The 20,659-nt window shown below is 27.7% G+C and overlaps 1 long non-coding RNA gene across 1 annotated transcript in view; it reads right to left on the bottom strand.

Moving 5' to 3' along the window:
- LOC136795087 (uncharacterized) overlaps positions 1-13,750 on the bottom strand; it is a 36,567-nt gene extending 22,817 nt beyond the window's left edge. The window contains exon 1 of the long non-coding RNA XR_010842635.1: positions 13,623-13,750. This is a non-coding gene — a long non-coding RNA (uncharacterized lncRNA). The remainder of the gene's footprint in view (positions 1-13,622) is intronic.
- Positions 13,751-20,659: the final 6,909 nt, after the last annotated feature.

A 20,659-nucleotide genomic window follows, 5' to 3' on the forward strand; every position in this document is an offset into this window, starting at 1 on the left:
TGAAGTTATCATTACTACACTACAGTCACTATAATTCCGAAAACCAATTTAAAAATTGATCAAACTGTCGTTGTTGACTATGAGCTTAGGTTTTAGCTTTCGAAAATGACTTTGATCAATAAAATAAATTAAGTAATGTCAAAATAAGTGAATCATTTGAATTCGATTGAACTTTTATCATAATTAGCTAAAAATAAATTATTTGGACACGTGTGAATAGTGAATAAGGAAGTCAACGCGCCCCAGGAGTCCTCTCTTCAAAATTTAGTTATGTAATATTTTTTCTTAGGTCACCGAAATATGTATATATATATATATATATATAAGTTAAGATGCATTGGAATTTAAAAATTTTATATTTGGACAGATATAACAATGAGAATTGAAGTGCTCTTGGCAAGTTGAACAGTAATTAAACATCACAATATAATTAATTCATCACATCAGAACGAAATGTTTCCTGAGACCGAATTATTATAACCAAGATATATGTATAATGATCCTTGGAAAACATTTTGTTCTATTAGGATATAAAAACTGCCATTTGTTTGAAAAGTCACTTTTGACTTAAAATAAGCTCAAGCAGGCGTATGAGAACTATGGCTCAAAAGGGTTTATATTTATAATCTTTACTTAATATTCAATTTTTGGTGTTATCTATTGCCCTAGGAATTTTTATATATTGAAAGAAATAAAATGATTTTTTTTTTTAAATTGTTGAGTTGAAGAAAACTTCCAATTACAATATATACTATTCTATATTTTGTGCTTGTACATCGTTTCGGGATATTATCCCATACTCATGGATAATATGTTTTGTATATATTGTAATAATAATATAACATATTGTATCATAAAATTATACCAATTTTTTTTTATCGTTCATTCTTTTTATTTTCACCTGTAAATGTACTTTACAACCAGGAAATGAGATGTTCTATCCAGGCATGGCATGAGGGAGATAGCACCCAGTGGTGCATCCTCCTGACGTCAAGTACATTATTTTAATACACTAGGAGGTCCCGCATCCAACTCCTTTTCAGCCTACGCCGAGTTACGTCAGGAATGTCATGTGTTGCCTTGTGTCGTTTAAATTTATTGAAATGAATACATATAGTATTGTGAAACCACTCTATGTATCAAACGAGACCATTCACACAGATCTACGCATTCCGACTGTTACGGACCACATTCATTCATATGAATGTATTACTTACAAACGGTTTCTCAAAATTGTAATAAATAACCTATTATTATTATTAACAATTTTTATCTATATGTTATATGTATATATTGATTTTTTTTTTTTAATAAGGGTCATAATGGGTTTTGATTTCGAACATACCGAGTTTTTCATTTTTTTTTTCTAATTTTGTATTGATGAGCCAAATAAATCCAAAAGATTATAAATACGCAGTTTATCTTTTACTCATCATGCATTGGTAATCTCAGTGAATAAGCTCTGTACTGATGGGTAATGAGTAATGAATATATCTGTAATGATCGATTAGTTTTGGAATAAATGAAAATTACATAACAAAAAAAGTTTATGAATTGAAAAATTAAATAAAAAACCTAGACCAAGACGGCCCTGTGAAATACACTTTAGTGTTGTGTTTTAATTTAACACTATACAGTTCCTGGATAGTAAAATGTGAGTAAATGGTCGTTCGATTTAAAATTCGTTTGAATTTAATTTGAATCGTAATACTATGGATATTAAGCAAAAAGTTGTCCACATTTAGTCCATATGATCTAGATTTTCGAAACCTTCTGAATTATGAAAGGAGATTTTAGAAACAATACGGAGTATTAGATGCAGAAATGACAAGAGTAAAAAAAAAAACATATTCTGAGACTTATTTGTTTAGAATAACATTAATAGTACATATTACATGTTTCATCGTCTGAATATATTACAAAATATATGTTATCACATATTTATTAATTTATTATATATGTTAGTACAATAAACAAACAAATCAATAATAAATATTTTTTTACATTTTTAGGTGCCGTACATATCAACAGTGGTTCCGGAAACAAAAGGCGAAAAAAATGTTCTAGAATGGACTCCGTTGTTGCTAGATACTTTTTAATAAATTTCATTTTAATTATTTTCGTAGTTATAAATGTAATTTAATATCCTATTCTCTTTCCAAGTCTTTTTTTCGTTGTCTTAAAAATGTCTTCAACAAAATCACAAATGAACAATACGAAATGAACGAGTTTTGTTTCTGACTATACCCCTTAAATATATCCTTATGTTTATTAGTAGAAACAAAGTTCCAATTCAGAAACACAAAAAGAGGAAGACATCATGTATGGTTATTTCAGTAAATAACTTCCACTAGATAGAGGTTTCATTTCAATAATAATAATATTTCAATAACTTATTTGATGTTGTAAAAGTCTCTTTAAGTTTTATTATCACATAATAACCGTTGCAGATTGACAAAAGTGCGGGTGAGGTAATATTTATGATTGTTTCTCAGTTTCTTATTTGATCTCTAGGTTTATGATTCAGTTAATTCAAAAGTTAATTGAAGTTTATGACTGAATCATTGCAGTAACCAAGGATGTGAATGAGTAACGCTTCAACATTGCAGAACCCTCTCCATGTTATTTGTATTCTATGTAAATTGTAGTTACTTGTAAATGAATAGTCTAGTATCTATTACATTTATTGTAGGTTAGTCTCAACATCATAAAATTGGTGGTTCTTTACAGGTAAAGGATTTTTTAAAAAACAAGAAAAAAAAACGTGCCCCCAAATTTAATGATTGTCCAAACTCTTGCTGAAACAAACCTTACATCATATATTTTTTTTCATTTGAAGCATTCAGAATGAAATGTAAGAATATATGATAAGAAAAAAAATTCAAAAAATAATTTATGCCAAAAAATCATTAAATAAGTCTTCGGTAAAACAAAATGGCATAATTAATATCCCAAATAAATGTCAACTAAAAATAATGTAAATATTTGTATATTTAATTTGAAAACCCATATTTCATTTAGAAGAGCTTCGCAACTTCTTAAAAATTGAAAATTATTTTGAGAAATCATTTCAATTAATTATAAAAATACTAATGTATTATACATCAAAATATTTATTTTTGAATCGTAGGATTATTAATTTTGGCATTAAATGATACAATTATTTTCTGGAATGAATTTCATATCGAATCGTTGTTGTAATAATGTATCTTAATAGACTACAATTGGAACATGAAATTCCATATATCGGCATATTTTGAAAAAATGGAATATCTAAGAATAATCCATATTCATCTGAACATAGTAACAAGATAAGAGTGTATTCTTTGTCTAGCAATGAACGAAAAAAGTCTATATCTAAAAACCAAAATCATAAGAGGTTGTGAATTATAGAAAAAGTTTTTAAAATTTCGTGATTTTTTTATATTAAGTACATGAGGAAAAACCACAACCATTACTAAGAAAATGGTGCCGGAATGCAATGAGCAAGGCAATTAAACAAAGTGAGATTTAGACACTGATCCAGCAAGGTATACTATTGGAAATACACGCAGGGATAGCTTAGACGGTATTTGTCTGATCAAGAAAAAATATGGATTGCAATTTGGATAAGTGTACAATAGAAGGTACTATAGAAGTAAATCCTAGACGACCACAGTGCTCTACTGTATCTCAGTTGTTCATAAAAAAAAAAAAAACATAGTGCTACACAAACTCTACAAACATGCGAGGCCGGATTTCATGTTTGAGCTTCCATAGCACCAACAATTTTCCGTCCTTTCTTCATACCATCGGAAAAAAAGGGGGAAATGGACTTCCATTAATTTCTATTCAAAGAAATTAATATCAATTACGACGAATTTAATTTCGAATTAAAATGAATTCAATTTTAACCTAATCACATTACCAATACAAATGACTTAAGAATCCAATTTTTATATATTGTGTGAACTAAAAAAATTAAAAAGCTCCACATGGTATTGGAAATAGGTTGAATCTCTCTGATAGCTCTCAAAACATATACAAATATATTGATTGTACATCACTGGCTCGTTGGATTTTTATTTTGCAGTTTCCTTCAGATGTAAATAGAAGACAGTTTGCAAGATTGGTTTAAATGTAAAATAAAATAAAATCGTAAGAATAAAAACGAAAGAATTAGATGAATGAAATAAAACCTATTGAATTTACTCAAGCCGATAAAAAAAATCATAAACATAATATTCAATTATAAAATCAATACAGTATTAACGATAGAAAAATGCTTCTAATTTTTTCGCAGAGTGTCCCTATTGGGATCCAATCTCAGAACACTTGTCAGGTATTTCTTCTCGTACACTGTCTTGACATCCACCAGAAGTAAGACGCACCTCACAACACTATCAATCCAGGTCAACGCTGATTTTTTTTTTTATTCTCTAACACGCACTTCCTTGCTATGCACTAACTCTCAGTCTCCTGTCTATTCTCTCTTCCCTCCATCAGTCCTTATCCAAAGAGGTATTTCCGTAACTAAATTCATATCTCTAAAATTACCATAATCCCTCTGCATTTCCTTATAAAAAATAAAGATGAAAAACTAATGGCAAAATTCATCGAACTACTATCGATTAATGATACTACTTAGTCACTCATTGGTCGGAATTCAACCTAATAACACTACTATATGATTTTTATAATTTCTTTAACAGGTCTTTTTAAAAATAACATGATTACATTTTTTTAGAATTTAAATATAAAATTAAAAATTATCTTGATTCGAGGTCAAAACGAAAATATTTCGAAACAAAATTTAATAATTCATAAAGAACAACGAATCTGCCGGACGGTTACAAAAATGTCGTCATGTGCAAGCGTAATGACATTTTTGATGTAAATGACTAGGCCTTAAATTGTAATGAATATCTATTTACATTGTAACGTGGTACTTACGAAGGTGAACTGAAATCAATTCCGATGCCCTTCAATGTAGCGTCACTTTTAACTGCGATAATTTTTATTTGTGCCACGAAAATCCAATTACATGCAAACAATTTCTATTTTCAAAGCAGCAGATATTAGGCACATATAATAATTCCTTATATATTACTTAAATTGTATTATATTCATATTAGTAAATTTTTAAGAAACCGTTACTATCTAATATACTGAGATAATGTCAAATTTGTGAGTATTTTCCTTTGAAATATCCATTTTAATGTTACCCCTACTATTAATACCTGCAATAATGTTTCTACAACTACGTTTAGAGGATTCGTGATACACGTGATTCCGCATTGAAAACTCAAGTTTTCAAGTTGACTCATCATTCTTCGGTTTAAATATTGTAAACAATACTTTATTTTCCAAAATATTAAGAATAATCATGAAATGATAATATGAAATTTTATATCCAATAGATACATTTTAGTCATCTTGAAAACCATTTACGTAAATAAACATATTAATTAATCCTACAGAAAAAAAAGTTACCTATTTCGTTTGTATGATGTAAAATGTTTTAACCAAAAACGTATGTGCAATTATTATTTTCAGTTCTACACAATAATAAAGATATTATTTCTAATGATTTGCTTATTTTTCGTCCTCTAAATATAGGTGGAGGTTTATAATAATTTATTTATAGAAAACTTTATAATAGTTTCAGTCCATCATTCCAAGTATCTTTTTTATTTTAACATTAGGACGTGGACGACCTATCAGTTGGAGCAGGTAGATTGTGCAAGGGACCAAACCGGTTGGCAGGGCTCGAATAGTTCCGATATACCAAAATAGTGACTCAAAAAACGTGTTAAAAAAAAAATTGTTTCCTAGGATGCAACTAACTGCAACACTAATTTGAATTACCTTTTATTTTCTGTGATTGATGCTTCAAAAAACTTTAATTTGTTAGAAGTATGGATTGCAATTGACAAAAAGAGAAAAATGTCTGTACAGATAATACATTAAAGTGAGAAAAAAAACCTCACTAGTCTACAATGTTCGTAAAATTAAAAAAAAAAAAAATGAAAAGTTGCATAAGTATTACTCCAATTTGTTTTGCCTTTTCTAAGTAATCTATAGCCATTAGAAATGTTATCAGATATAACTGAGAGAGATATTACTTGTTCTAATTTTGAAGTGAGGAAATACACTTCAGTTTTTACGGAATGCGAAAGAACTCCATCCCTTGGTAACAATGAATTATTAAAATTATATCATCCCCCTACTCCAGGGATGCTGGGGAGCATTGAGGTCACCTAATTGGAATCTTCAATTCCCGGAAGCTCCATGATGCACTGAAAAAGGGATTTATTACTAAAAACCACTTTACCACACAAAAAAGTATTTTTTTTAATGTGGTTTGTTGTGGTTTAATGTGGTTGTTTAAAGTGTTTTTTTAATGACGTACGTAATGCTGTGCACTAGATAGTCTCTAACAGTTTTTGAGATCAAAATTATTATAATTTAGAATTATTGATGCACATTAAGAAATAATTGAGACCTTTTATAATAATTTTCTTTTTATATATTTATGAATGAATAAAAATTCCCATTATACGGACAAATTTTGATTTTTGATACAAAATCACGTAGATTTAGAGCATTGTTTGAAACCACTCTAGGAAACTGAAATACTGCCGCCTTCTATTCGGTTAGTAAATTATTATTGAGTAATTGTTTACAAATAAGACCTTAATTTGTTTATAAAGTTCATCCGTCTATATTTAGAACCTACAAAATATAAACTAGCGGGTACTTGGATATTACCCGGAGAAAAACACTAGATATTACCTAAATCGATCCTTTGTTAGTGTTTTAGTTAAATGGTTTTATATACATAAATATATATTTAATTTAATACTAGCATATAAAAAAAAAGTATTTTGAATGTTGAATTGAATATATTCCAAAGATAGTACTGCAGACAAGTTACTTTCTCAATCGATGTCGTCCTATAGATTGTCCCAATGCTAATGGGAACTGTCACGTAGTAACGAAAACTACGTGTCCACGGTAAAATCTAGGGGATACATTTAATAAAAAATAAAAAAGACTCTTTGGTTAGATGTAAGCAGCGATATATCCTATTTTCTTCCTTACTTTAGGTAATTTATTTGATTTTATTTATTTTTTTATTTTTTTTTTTTGGCACCAGTAACACGATTCAGAGAAAAATACCGGAATATTCCAGTTTCCTGGCGTTTTCCTTGACAGGTAGAAGATAAGCTCGGTTTGGAGTTCCTCTAGCAGAATGTAAATATGGATGATTTAAGATGTTATTTTATTTTTTTAATTTAATTTATTCTTGTTTATTTCTGTTATTATTTTTTTGCTCAATTTATAATTTTGCTACCACACCATTTATATATTTGCTAACATAGAGGGAATGTGTTTTATAGTCCTCATCAATATTTTCAGTATATATGACAGAATGTAATATTATACAATAAAAAAAAAAAAGAAAAGTTTTTGGTAACTAGGCTTACTTTGTATTTGTTATTAGTTGAAGTAACTCATCCATCGTTAAAGTTTCTGAGTATAATCCCCATTTTCCAAACAATTCTCAAATTTACATAAATATATGAAATTTTTGAAGTGAAACCTATTTACCAATGTTCAACAACTCAAGAAACATATGTATATGATGTATAAATACATAATGTTGCTCGCGGTAAAGTAGGTCAGAAAAATTTTTGTTAAGGAAAAGAATTTCATATTCGTTTCTAGTGTCGTCTCAAACTAACAAATATCATTTTTCAAAAAAATTAAAAATTAGAAATTTTTCAACTCAATTTATTCGGAGGATTTTTTCTTCCCTATGACTATTGTTCATAATATATCATATTATGATCGTTTTACTCCTCTTCAGTTTATCCAATTCCTACATTAATAGAACCATTGGAAAGCTTAATATCTACTCTTTCATTCGACTTCAACTAAACGTAGATTAAATTAGATTTAAAATGCCCTTATAGGGCAGAATATGGGTTTCAAATTGGGGAAAAAAGGTCACACATTTTATTTTATATCTCCGGTTCTAATTTGTTTTATTAGACCCGGTTTGTGCGCTTTTGGTGCAAATTATAGAGCACTACCAAGATTAGTATGCGCATTATTGAAGTTATTTTTGTTTCTTTGATTTTTAAAAATGAATCAAAGGCATCAGCTTATATGACGTAGGGCTCAAATTTTGGACTAAAATATTTTCCGATTTTTTTTCTCGAAAATTCGTATTTAAGGGTTTCTTGAAGTGCTAAAACGAATATCAACTTTGTTTCACTCCAAAAAAATCTTTTACCACACATTCATAATTCAGTCGTTCCGAATTGTTTCAATATAATATTGAAGCATTGTGAGTATATATGATATAAAAATAATCAAAATGTCTGAACGAAAAAATGAACTAAATTGGATGGATTTTGGTTTAAAGATAATGAAATCCGCGAATTTTCAAGTAGAAAAGTATATATTTTTTAATCAAAATTTCTCAAATTTTTACTCCTTTTAGCATGTATTGTTTCAATTTATGTTATGAAACCATATAATAGAATATTTTTAAATTTTTAATTTTAACTCAATAATTTATGTCAAACTATCTATATTGTTGATTACATCTATATACAGTACATCCTCAAATATAGCAATAATGAAGCAATGCAACTCATGATCATTATTAATAAAAATTTAATACATTATTTTATTTCCTGTAGTTTCACTTTTTTCGGCCAGTCCCAAGGCTGCAATATTTTGGTATATAGGGTTTGTTCCAAGGACAGCTTTGAGAATCAGCAAACTGGTGCTTGGAACGAACCTATATACTTAGTAAAATTACATATAAAAACATATATTGTAACATTGCTAGGCTAACTTGGCATATATACTCCTGAATTCATATATCTTATTTTATTTATTTATGATTATGAAAATTTAATGAATGATAATAGGAATAGTATAGATTTAAGAATTGTTGCAATGATTGATACGGATAGTAGTTTCTGTAGAAATTCTGAGAGAAAAATTTTGAAGATACTCGAGTTGCCTAAATAATTAAATTAGTTCAAAAAATAATCTCTATAAAATCAGATACATTTTTATAGATAAAAATTTATTTATATTCTTATTTTTAACTAAATGTATTTATACGAAAACTTTATTTTTCGCTCTGATTTCATTCTCATATTTTATTCATGTTTTTCTGTTATACAGTTTAGTATAATAGTATTAAAATTATGACAGTAGTATTTGAAATAGGGCTTTCGTAAAAGTCAGAACTAAATAAATCAGTAATGTAACTACTTCACTACATTTATTTTAATGCTATATCCGTATATAAATAACTTTTCTGAAATGTGTTAACTTTGTATATATTTGTTGATAAACTTCGTGTTAATTCACTCCTTGTTATTTAAATAGTAGTTGGAATATTATATTATGGGTTTATATCCTCATTGCGTTCGTGTATAGGCAGCGTTGCAGCGACCAACTAGGTCATTGCCATAATCCGACTCCTTACTTTGCCGCTTATGTAGGATTATATCTCCTGATGGGCTTTAAAAGATTTTTAACATCAATAATAACAATTTAACACAGCAATTAAGTTCAACAAGCATTTAACAAATAACAATCTTAACAACACACTCATACACATACAGTTCTAGCCCAAACAGAGCTAGTTGTGGTATCACAGTAGTGTAGAGCACATTATAATGTGCTATTGGCTTGACCATGCAAACAAGTTACTAAAAGTCACCTCATATTGTAGTCTTATTGTCTGATCCTCAAAAAGTTATATATACTTACATCTCTACACTGAATCATAGACAAATTTAAAGCTATATTTAAATTTATTTAATCTTCTAATGAAAATTTTTTGCATAAAAAAAAACGTAGTATAAACATATTATGAATTATTCCAGTTCATTTAAAAAGCGAAAAAATATCAATATAAATAAATCCTACATATTTGCTCCATTTAAAAACTTAATAAGGAGTATTTTGAAAAATCGGCTTCGATTTCAGTTTATAAATGAATTCTATATCTGTTTGATCTTTTTAACTTTATGCTTACTTAAAGACATAACTTCAATTATAATTGAAGTTTAGAACGAGCTATCAAAGTAAAGTTTAGAATAAGATATTAAAGTGAAGAAAGTTTTTTTAAAAAAGGCCCATTTGTTACCAGGATGGATAACAAAGAGAATAAAAGACAACAAAAAAAAAATGATGCAAATCATTCGATGAGTAGGTTTTTAGAAGCATTGTTACTTGAGAAAGTACCGACTCCCGTAGAAGATCGCTAGTAATTAGAATGTCATTGAGAGTAGAGTTGCTTTTAAATATATATTATTTTGAATACGATATCCATTTAGTAGTACATAATTATATCTGGAAAATGTATACGTTCTACTATTCCTCAAATATAAAAAAAAAAATCTGTACATGAAGGGTAGCGTTATATGAAATATCTTTAATATATAATATTCATATATCCTCTAATATAGGGTGGCCAACAATACGATCGCGAGGCCGATTTTGGTCTCGATCGCTCACAATGTGTGGAATTTCGTATACCATGAACTTCAAAGCGATTGTAGAAGAAAAAAAAATTCAACAATATGTTAATGCATTCTGGAAATTTTCAAAGTTCATAAATTCCTAGAATTATGACACCCTGACACTGCCCACACAGCACAATATATTTTGACTTACGTGTTACACTTGTCACCGAACACAACGCGTGGACTCATTATTATTATCTTTGTCAGGATTTACACCTTATTATGATTCCTTGTTTAGATACATGCAAATTCAGCCTTCCCATTAGTGTTAAGGCAACAAAGTAAATCTGTCTTTACCTATAGCTACTTTGAATTAATAAATATTGTTAATAATTATACATGTTCTTTTAATTCTTCTGGACATGGGTTTTTTGGCTCTTTAAATAATTATTGTAATTATTTTTACGTAGGTACGTAAATACGCCGTATATCTTTATTTCAGTACGAGGTGTACTCAGCAAACTATTGATAGATTACCAAAAAGTAAGTTATATTTTGCTTTCATGATACATTTTCCTGGCCCCTTCCCCCCCAAAAAAAAAAAATCCGAAAGGGAAATATTGAAATCAAATTATCAGTCTTACTATGCATTTTCATAACAACTCTTTCATATTTACGAAAAAATAGTACAAAAACGTATACATTGAAGTTAACAATAAAATAAAATTAATAAAAATCTATCTTGAAAAAGTGTCGGAAAATCGAATATTTTTTTTATTTTTTTTTAATTCTGAAGGGCCGCAGTCATACTAATATATTACAGTGCACTTTCAGAATTTCGAGTTTAAACTAATATACCAATTAGTACCTGAATAGGCCTATTTTTTAAAATAAAATATTAGGATTTGTTAGCAACAGGATGATGAGTTATCGTGTGTACAATGCTACTAGCCAATAAACTGAAATATTATGTCATTCAAAGACCGATATTTCAAGCATCTGGCATCAATAAGACTTCACTAAAAAAAATATAAATATGGATCAAATACGTTCTTTTTCAGTTTTATTAAATAAAATTAGTAAATCTTCATTAATATGAATTTATGTAATGACATAAAATAAAAAGATAGGAAAGTATACTAAAGCCGTATTTCCCCCTCAGTTTTGTTTTAAAATAAATACTAAGCAATTTAATTGTTTTACCAACAGTTAAAAAGGCAAAAAAAAATGCAATTGTGTTAAGAAAAATTCTGAGATTTCCAAAAATGACGTTTTGGTCAATTTGGAGGGACTGTGTAGGTACGTAAAACCTTGAAAACGACCGAAACAATTTAGTGAGTAAAAAAAAAAAAATTAGATCTTCAAATGATATTTCTGGAATACAAACTTAAATCACAAAGTTCCCGCCCTCTGACTTAATTTAGAGCCGCTGTAGAAGTGCACAAAACCTTTATACCTCGACAAAAACTTGTGGAGGAAGTTTTTTTCTTGCCAGAAAAAATTTTTATTCAGCGAATTTTAACAGTAACACATTTCTTGACGGAAACTCTCCATTGCTGAGTCCTTCTTAGCGAAAAATTTTACTAAGGTACGGATTTGAATTCCTTTACTATGGAAATCTTCCATAACTACCATACTACCGAAAATCATCTCGAAAAGGACACCGATTTCATTGCCGATCTTAACTTTTTATACTTCTATCACCGACACAAGTCATGACATATGAATGAAGATATATGATTTATAAACTAAATTTGTAGATCATTTATCTGGAAAAAAAAGTTATAAGTATATATCATAATAACATTTTAGCCGAGTATAATGTAGCTTTAACTAAACATTATATTTAACAAAAAGTATTTATTTTACATATTTTATAAGTACATTTGTTTTTTATGTATTCATGAACTACAAAGTAATTAATATATCAAACAAATGAGGAAATTTATGTAAGTTAAAAAAACAATCATTAAAAAAAAGGGAACCTTTGTTGTTTTGTTATGATTTTTTTATTGTGAAATCTCTTTAATTTTCTCAAAAATTCTTTCTAAATATTTATTTATTTAACGATTAAATGATTAATTTTATCATTATAATTATATATTTTTTTCTTAATTTTAATGATTTTTCAAACAAATTTGAAGTGTTGATATCGAAAATAAAATAAAACGATGTAGCTTAAGCTTTTGTTTTTTTTTTTAATAAAAAAAATCTTTAATCTGTTAAAATTAAAAATGTATTTTTCAGAGACTTTTCGAAAGAATTCTTGAAGTAAAAAAACATTATATACGTATCCTACAATAGTTGTTACGTGATTTAAATAAAATTTTGAGTAGATAATTTTATTTAGTTAGTATAAATATCATATTGATTTTTTTCGTTCATGTGGGATATCGTAGAAAACTTACTGATGTGTAGACAGTTTGTAAAGATAGAATATTAAGAATTTAATACAAAATCGTTTGATAATTAAGTAAATAATATTACGACGAAACATTTATAAACATTGAAATTATAGCAGAAATATTCATCCGGCTATAGTATACAATAATTTTTTTTTTTATAAATTTTCTTAATATAGTGGAAATAAGAATTTTAACAATACACACTTTAAGTTACACAAATTGCATTTAATAGCTATTCAGGACCGAAAAAACCATGCTGCATATATTTTCATGAATATATTTGGCAACTTCGTCAAACTTTGCTGGTTTTACTTTATTTGTTTGTTGTAGCCAACATTGTGTCGCTAATGTATCGGCTTAATAACAATGTTCTTTTTTTTCTCTTTAATGTATAAAGAAAATGCATTTTCCTCCTGTTGAATTATTGGGCATCTTGTTTAAAAACACATGGAGTGAAAATTAATATAAATAAAATGGACCGAGCTTTTGGTATATTTCAATTTAATGGAAAAACAACGTAGAATACATTATTCGACAACATACGACGTTAATTGTAATATTATACAAGAATCGATATTGGAAAAAAACAAAATTATTGTTAAAATCATCAAGTTCTGAAAATATAAACCAATTTCTATTAGATAATTTTTACAAATATTCAAATAAAACTTACACTAGGTCGTTTTTATTTTTTTTAAATTCCACTTTACAATTATAACCATCTAGGAGTACTCACATTGTGCCAGAGTTGACTGCCATAGACAGACCCTTGAGGACGTAGGTTGTGCCGTAGCTCTTGACGGCATCTTGGACTGCAACCTCCAGTCGGTCCATGATTGTGACGGCGACTGGCTTCTACTGTCGACCCCTACCCACCCCTTGCCCCTCTCCGAGGTCCGAAGGTTCTTCGGCCAACATTACAACAATTAGAAGTAAACCATTCATCAAAATACGATGGAATACGAATTTCCACAAAAAATTTTTAAAATTTAATTCAATAATTTTAGCATATGTTTTCTGTGATACTGAAACAGAAAATGAACTCCCTTTCTTCCATAATTTACCAATTTTTGCCAGATATATTATTATTATTTTGCAAATAATGCCAGTAGAGTAGCGTAAAAACCATGAAACTTTCACATATCATTGTATCTTTTCTCGTCTTCCAACCGTACCAACACTTGAATTCGGTCAAAATTTTACAGATAATATAGGCTTAGTTATAGCTATCGGAGAGATATAGGCTTCAAGTTGAGTTTTATAGAAATTTCGTTAATTTTGTTTTCTTTATATTTTTATAATTTACTTTCTTTTTTTTTTACTTAATCAAAACTTCTTTATTACAAATACAACTTTACTTAATAATTTCAAATGATAGAAGAATGCACATTTTTAAGGAAAATGGTAACAGATTAGCAAGGAGATTGCAATGAGAAAGCTTGTTATGTATCTACATAATTATATAGCTTTTGACACATATTTTCATAATATCTAAACTGCTTTAATTTTTTCCACTATGTTGAAGTTTATTTTTTAGGTGGCTTGAGGAAATGTAATTTTTGTATATAAATCTCCAGTAAAAAATAAAAAGCCATTTGCCAGAGATAGTGAATTAATTTCCTAGATCAACCTGTAACTGTTTTAACTCGTGCCATCTTTGACCGCTTTCAAACGTTTTGGTACGGTTGAAAAGACGAGTGATCTCTCTTTCTCATGATAATAATATAGTATATATCTGCTACATTTGAATTTTTTGCTAACTTTCAATTTTTAAAAAAATTCACTCAATTTTTAAAAAATAATCATAAACTTATTGTCTATATACTTTAAATTCAAATCGAGCCAGTAGAAACCAATACGTACCATTTGGCATTTTTTGTACCCTCCATTGAAAATAAATAATAATTTAGTAAAAAATATTTAAGTTGTAAATGCTTCCTTCTTTTACCCATACGTATTTTTAAGAGGTATAGTCCACTGTATGTGGAGAGTCAGTGGCGTACAATGGACCTCACTATACCCCTTAAAATACCTATGGGTAAAAGAAGGAAGCATTTACAACTTATATATTTTTTACTAAATTATTGTATTATTTATTTTCAATGGAGGGTCGGAAAAAAAACCCTCACGGTAGCGATCTAAACCACTTGGCATAGTAAAAAAATGTGATTAAATATCGTGGATATACGATAAATTGTACGTGATGGAAGAAACTGAGCTTAATTTTCAGTTTCTGCGCACAAAAATCATAATACCACAATAAATCAATTAATTAAATTTATTTATTTCGGGTTATCAACGGTTATTGAAATTGATTTTTTTATACACATAACTAAGTGTTCCAAAAATATTAGAATTCTGAAGATCAAATAATAGCGGCATTCCTGCAACAATTTTTTGAAAGGGGAGGAAAGGGCTAGGCTTAGAGCTGATAATTGTATTAAAACAGATTTATTATTAATGTCATAAATAGAGGTTTTCTCACCTTTCTTTGCTCTCAGGACGAGGGCTTGAGTATTTCATTAACGTAGTTCTCACTGGGGCGGTAACGTAGTTCTCACTGGGGTGGTAACGTAGTTCACCCTATTCGGAAGGTCACACATGTATTACTACCCTGGACATATCATTCTGCCCCTGTAACCTATTCGGACTGGAGAAACACCAGGGAATTACTCTCGACTAAGCTAAATCCTACTAAGGTTTTTCTTAACTTTGCTCTATTTCCCCAAGGAGTTTAGTACCAATTCTATTCTATTTCAAATTTGATTCTATTCATTTATTTTTTTAAATTGTTACTTTTTTATTTCAACCACGAATGAATTTACAGACATTCGCTGCTGCAGTCTGTATTAATTTAAAGCAGAACAATTCAGAAAAAAAATGGTAGACCGAAAGAAATAAAGCAATTAACTTATTTGAATTTAGTCCGAGAAATCTGTTTCTTGCACTAATTCTTAATTATACTGTGATAGTCATCTTCACACAACTGTCATAAACACGGTTCTACTCGACAGTTTTCAATGATTTCTAGGGCAACCGAAATTTGTACGCATTCAGCTCCTCAACTAAAATAAATTTCCCACTACAAAAGGGTATTTCCTTCTTTATGTATAGAAAGACTGTAAAATCATATTTCCGATTATATAAGGAAAGTATATGTATCTTCATTGATGATAAATAGTTTTTTTGATTTTTGTGAAATTAGCTTGTAAGATTTCATTACACATTACATGAACATTATCATAAAATTTATATTAATTTTTCCTTTAAAATGCATGTAATATTTTTATTATATTTTGTCTACTTTTTACCTGAAATATTAACTTTCTTTCTAAAATTAAAATATTATTAATTGGCCAAATCCAATATATAACCTAATGACTATTCATTAAATATAAAGAACTTTCACCACCTTTACGATGCCTTTTAAGGAATTATTACTTATAGATTATTTTATATTTGCATTATTAAGCTATTTACTGTTCTATTTGTTTTCTCAATTTAATCACTCATTATGTTTAATGAATTACTAGGTTCTCGCTATTCGCAGTTACTCTGCCTAACAATACGAAAAAATATAGAGGAAATCATGATTGTCGTGGGTTGAAATCATAAAATAGTGATCATCAGAATTCCATCTAAGGTCGTGTTTCTACCTCAATTTTGTTTGAAAAACGTGATTTTTTTTTTCATTAATCTTTAAAATAAAAATAAACCTCCTATTAGACATTCATTTAAGGCCGACTTAAATCACATTAGAAATTTAAACCTACTAAATCAATACGGAAAGGCAATAGAGGCACCAAAAATAATCAAAAATAACTTTTAAAACTTTTAATTTTAGACATAATGAACTCACAATTATTCCATTAGCATATATAATAATAAAAATGAAATAAAGTTATTAATTAAAATTTTTAGTGTGATTAGACAAAACCAAATTGTTCGTAATTTCATTTGTATGCATTAGCCTATTTAACAATTACCATTTATCTGTCAGTCACATATTAAATATTTATTTCCAATAAAAATACCTTAACAATTATTAAATATGATACAATTCTATATATTATATTAAAAATATTAAATCATTAAATATTACTAGGAAAAAAAAATTATTTTACCATTAGGGGAAAATTAAAGCCAAAGTAGTTTGTTATTTCAATTTATTGTTAATTATTTCTTAAAAACTTATTATGTATTAAATTATATATTTACTATTATCGTATGTATTATTAATATTATAATAAAAATATAAATAGTGACCATGTATGGAAAGGTTAAAAGATGTTATTATATGCCATATCAAAAATAACTATTCTTAATTGAATGTATTCAAATATTGAGATTAGTAAAATAATTGTTGAAACTCTATTTAAATATTTTTTAAAAAAATCAACATTTTTGTTCTGGAAAAATTCTTTGTGTAATATTAATGTTGTTAGCTGCAAATATGGGTTTTAATATTTTCCTTTTATTATTTTTATAATATTGTAATAAAAATTATCTCCACAAATATTGTGATGTGGTCTTTACCACCAATTGCTTTGGTATGTTTTTAATTAAAGACTTACAGTTGCTAATCTTCTGTTTATTCTATTTTTTTTTATTTTGTCTATTCTATGAAGGAGAGTCATTTATCAAACAACTGAAGTAATTTGATGTTAATAATATATAGTAAGCAATACTATTATGAAAATATAAAATTTACTTTCATTAGAATAAATCAAAACTAATAAATACTATTAATAATTCACATAAAATAACTTTCATAACATAATACCAAGTAGATCACAATTTAACAATTCTATTAGGATTATTGTTAGAGGGTTATACAATTTTTAAAAAAATCATTAATCTTTAATATATATTGTTTTCGCTTTATTTCTAGTAGGATATAAAATGAAAAAATCTAACATAATTACAAAGAAATGCCTTAGGTATCTTCAATATAATATTTTTTCAAATTACAACATTTGATAGTAAATAATATTAATTATACTTACAAGAAAATTCTATCTATTTTTAGTGACTAAACAAAAATTAGTTATTAAAATTTTGAAATTTCAATAGATTGAGTAACTTTGCATGACTATTAGTATTTAGTTATCGTGTTCTTAATTAATTCCGATGATTGAACCTGGTGTTTACATCGCCACCTTTCTATAAATTTTAAATGACAAGAAGGAAATAAAATGGAACATTGTCTTTAACAATTTCAGAAAAGAAAATAATGGCAACATTATCTAATATTAAAGATAATATTTTTACAGTAAAACTCTTGAAGAAGAAAATAATTTTATCATAAAACTGGATTATAACGTTTACTACAACTTATAGTCTAAAAATAAAAATATATTATTCTTATTACTGATACCTTTATTATTTTATGACCCTTGAGTCAGGAATAATTCGCAAATAAGCGACGCATATAAATTATCAAGAATCGTTTGGGTAAGAAGAGAAATGTAATTAGTTTCTTAAATAATTATTAATCAGGAAATTTTACAGTTAAGAAGTTAATCTTTATATGAGGCGTTGAGTGCAAAAGCGGTGTAAGTCAAAATTGGAGTTTTGAATTATTCATGGCTGTAGGGAAACTTCTATTAAGTTTGTAGTGAGGAAAAAGTCTATTAAAATTAATCAGTCTACACCAAATTTTCAATATATAAAATCTATTTTTTATGTTAAAAGTGTGTTGCGATTGACTTACACAGGCGTAGTCTATGGGGTGAGAAGGGTTGTGAAATGCAGACTATTTGTACTCTGTGTTTCGGTATAAGGTCCATTCCAATGAGGTATGGATAGAAGTAAAATATGTGTTTACAACTATTTTTTATTTTTTAAATCACTTATAAGTTTTCGAGAAGAAAATTAATTTCCAGACCCAACTTTCCATACACGTTACCTAAAAAAATCGATTTTCCAACGCTTGTTCAAGATAGATTGAACTTAAAATGCGATTCAATTTTTTTTATAAATTTCAATGTATAAGTTGTATCCTTTGTAAATATGAAAAAAATGTTATAAATATGCACTTTAAGGCTGATAATTTGATTTTAATATTTCACTTTCACGTTTATTTGTTTTTGGGTCAGGAAAATTTATCATAAAAGAATGATGACTTATTTTTTGCTAATCTATCAACACCTCGTACTGAAATATAGATAAATGGCTTATCTACGTATTTACGTACCAACGTAAAAACAAGGTCAATAATTATTTAAAGGACAAAAAAAAACATGTCCAGAGGAATTAAAAGAACTTGGATAATTATTAACAATATTTATAATTTCAAAGTAGCTTAAGATAAAGACAGATCTACTATTCACTGTGATCGACCAAAATTGGCCTCGATCGACTTGTTGGCCACCACTAGTCTACACCATCTCAAAGAATTATTGAGCATTTGAAATTAACCAACTAAGAATTTAATTAATTTATTATATTTTAATAAGAATGAATCGTCATGAGAACAGATTGACTTACACCACTTTTGTTCTCAATGGCTAAAGTATTACTTAAATTATTAACATTGCTACAATTTGGGCAGGTATCAAGCTCGCTTCCAGTGCTTGCAATACAAAATAACAATACTTCAAAGTATTGTTATTTTCAAGATTAGCAAACGTTAATAATAATGAACCATTAAATACTTTCTATTTTAGGAGGTACTGAGGGTATCTTCTTTTAAAATAATTTAGATGATTATTAGGGATTCATTGAAAAGTGATGTTAGAAATTGTTAGGTTTTGTGATTTTTGAAACTTTTGGGTTCTTGTTGGATTTAGGAATACAAAGAGGATAATACAAAATTCATGTAAGTAAGGCTTTAAATGGTAATGTGTTGGTCAAATTTAATATCCAGAAAATAAATATATAAATGTGATTTTTTATTGCAGTCCATTGTTGTAAGTGAAAAAAAAATAATAGAAGATTATGCCAAACTAGAAAAAAATTACACTTGAACAGATACACCAAGTTTGCAGAAGATTGGACTATAACCGAGAAAGATATTAATAATGAAAAAATATTATTAATAATAGTTAATTTTATTTTATACATTCCGGGAAATGTTTTTAGTTTCAGTCAAGTCATTGAAGTCTTCATTCAAGTCTGGAACCTCGCGAGCCATAGTCCACGTAGCTTATGTGATTGAAATTTTAAAGCGAATCAAGAATGAATAAAAATTCCTATTATTTTAAGATAGATTGAGAATTCTATCACACTAATGTTGTTGGAGTGATGTAGAATATTTTTAAAGGAATACATTTTGAATATTTATTTAATGATTAGTAATTAATTGATTTGATTAGTAGGTGGTTTATAACTGTCATGAACCCAAAGTTGCTTATAATATAAATTATCTTATTGGAGGGGCCCCAAGGATTAAGACAGACCTGCCTCTATCTTATCAATATTGTGTAGTGTACAATAACATAAAAATTGTCATAATTTCTCAATCTGCAGACTACTCATGAAACTTCGTTTTGCTTCAACTGGAAATGTACGAGTTTAAGTTCGTATAAACGTATAAACCAAAAAAATAAAAAAAGGTTCTTATAAGCTCTAATTTACTTATTTTCAATCGATTCCATAATTATTTTGGGTATGAAAGATTTTAATAATGTAAAACGTTGTTTTTATAAATATCACAATGCGATTGGATAACGTTTATGATAAATAAGACAGATGTGTAATTTTTCCTCTACTTTCGTAAATTTTACTTTGTTTAAGTTTTGTTAATGTCTTGGCTCAGTTTATATACATATA

Source organism: Halyomorpha halys, unplaced genomic scaffold (genome assembly GCF_000696795.3).
Source record: "Halyomorpha halys isolate HHAL.00 unplaced genomic scaffold, Hhal_1.1 Scaffold1043.1, whole genome shotgun sequence".
NCBI lineage: Eukaryota > Metazoa > Arthropoda > Insecta > Hemiptera > Pentatomidae > Halyomorpha > Halyomorpha halys.